Source organism: Branchiostoma belcheri, unplaced genomic scaffold (assembly GCF_001625305.1).
Source record: "Branchiostoma belcheri isolate BF01 breed outbred unplaced genomic scaffold, Haploidv18h27 scaffold2, whole genome shotgun sequence".
Lineage (NCBI taxonomy): Eukaryota > Metazoa > Chordata > Leptocardii > Amphioxiformes > Branchiostomatidae > Branchiostoma > Branchiostoma belcheri.
The window spans coordinates 6,351,619-6,353,910 of NW_017803490.1; the positions used below are offsets into that span (position 1 = coordinate 6,351,619).

The following is a 2,292-nucleotide window of genomic DNA, read 5'->3' on the forward strand; positions in this document are numbered from 1 at the left end:
TTGTATCGCAGTTTGTGGAGCCACCTGTTGGAGGAAGGTTTTCAGAAGCAGACTCGTAACTTTGGGGGTTGGGCGCGCATCTGAAGCGGTTTTCTTCTTAACCGTAACACGAAAAGAAATAGTTTTCAAGCTATACCAGTTTTATTAAACGTCCATCAGCCCTCGAAGTCATAACACAAATTGAAATGCGTGGCACTTCAGGGTCAACTGTATTGAAAACAAAACCTAAAAAAGAGAACGTTGCGAATTAACATTGAATCCGACAAATGTTCCTAGAACATTCTAGTATAGTCAGACGTAAATGAGCTTTTGGCTTATTTTTGACGTGTTAAGCTTTTTGTCGGGGTTTCTTTTATCAATTTATGCACTGGGATTTTTTTACGCCAACCCAATGGACTGTTGGTGTAAAAAAAAACTTCCAGTGCAAAAATCGAAACACGCCAAGAAACACGCCAGAAATACGCCCCAAACTACAGGTTTTGGTTTATTTTTGGCGTGCACGTTTTTAGCTGTACATTTCCAGGTTTCGCTAGCGTAGATTGCAGTGGGTAGGACAATACTGTTGTATAGTCGGAGCTTGGTGTACCTTAAGGCAACCCTTAAAACTTCAAACACTTATGAATCAAAAACAAAACATGATAAATGCAAACGGTTTGCGAATCGTAATACGGCTATTACCTTTCAAACGATACCAAATTAGACTTTCATGTACGTCCTGTTGCCCTAACCCTAACACTACCTTAAAGCAACCCTTAAAACATGGTTGGAAAGCGGCTTTGGGACCGTACATGTTTCGAAAAGTACTCCCTTATTCCATAGATTCAGGTCTACTAACATATGAAAAAATACTAGCCCTAACCCTAGGTGAGCTATCCCTTAGCCTTGTGACAGGTGCCGATACCGGGCTGACTTGCAGTCGGTATGAGTTTGTGGTGAACCGCCGAAGGATTGTTTTCAGATTTCAAAGCATCTTTTATGCTTTCATCAGAACAAAAACAGTTAGTGTGACTTGTGAGTTGTGTTTCCGTAGTGATCTAGCGATTTGTACGGCGATCTCTGAAGCGACGAAGTTCACCGCCTGACACTTACCGTAGTCTCCTGGGCTTATAGCAAACCTTTGAAAGGCCGTGACTTTTTGGACGAAGCGTGGTGTTGGAAAGCGGCTTTGGGACCGTACATGTTTCGAAAAGTACTCCCTTATTCCATAGATTCAGGTCTACTAACATATGAAAAAATACTAGCCCTAACCCTAGGTGAGCTATCCCTTAGCCTTGTGACAGGTGCCGATACCGGGCTGACTTGCAGTCGGTATGAGTTTGTGGTGAACCGCCGAAGGATTGTTTTCAGATTTCAAAGCATCTTTTATGCTTTCATCAGAACAAAAACAGTTAGTGTGACTTGTGAGTTGTGTTTCCGTAGTGATCTACGGTTTGTACGGCGATCTCTGAAGCGACGAAGTTCACCGCCTGACACTTACCGTAGTCTCCTGGGCTTATAGCAAACCTTTGAAAGGCCGTGACTTTTTGGACGAAGCGTGGTGTTGGAAAGCGGCTTTGGGACCGTACATGTTTCGAAAAGTACTCCCTTATTCCATAGATTCAGGTCTACTAACATATGAAAAAATACTAGCCCTAACCCTAGGTGAGCTATCCCTTAAGCGACGGTCACAACCCGCCGTACGTGCTTCTGCGTGCTGTCTACGTGCAAAAACGTGGGCAATCGTAGGGCATTCGTGCGTGGTGAGTAACACCTCCGTACGGAATCCTACGGATTTCGGAGCACGCAGACACGGCGTAGAACTTTAAGTGCATGTAAAACTTTTTCTACGTGCGGTCTGCGGATTCACCACCGGTGCGTGCGAGTACGAGCGACGTGCGTGCCCCGTACGTGCCGTGCGGAAGAAGCACGTGCGAGTACGGCCTCTTTACGGTAAAGTTGCAATCGCACAGAGATCGTACGTTGTAAGCACGTACAACTCACTTACCACTTGCGCAACGTACAATGCAAGTAACCGCTCACGGCCAGACGTAACGTGCAGACCACACTCTTACACCTTGCGCAACCGTGCGATTGACGTGCGAGTGACGTGCGTCGACGCCACTCCTTCCCTACGATTTCATAAAAAACTTAGCAGACGTAGCCTTCCAAAAACGTACGGACAAAAAGCACGTACGGCGGATTGTGACCGTCGCTTAAGCCTTGTGACAGGTGCCGATACCGGGCTGACTTGCAGTCGGTATGAGTTTGTGGTGAACCGCCGAAGGATTGTTTTCAGATTTCAAAGCATCTTTT

The 2,292-nt window shown here is 45.7% G+C and overlaps 1 protein-coding gene across 1 annotated transcript in view; it reads left to right on the forward strand.

Annotated features, from left to right (window-relative positions):
• The window catches only part of LOC109468777 (ephrin-B2-like), a 154,301-nt gene that overhangs the window by 25,362 nt on the left and 126,647 nt on the right, over nt 1-2,292 (forward strand). The gene's annotated exons all lie outside the window — the stretch shown is intronic.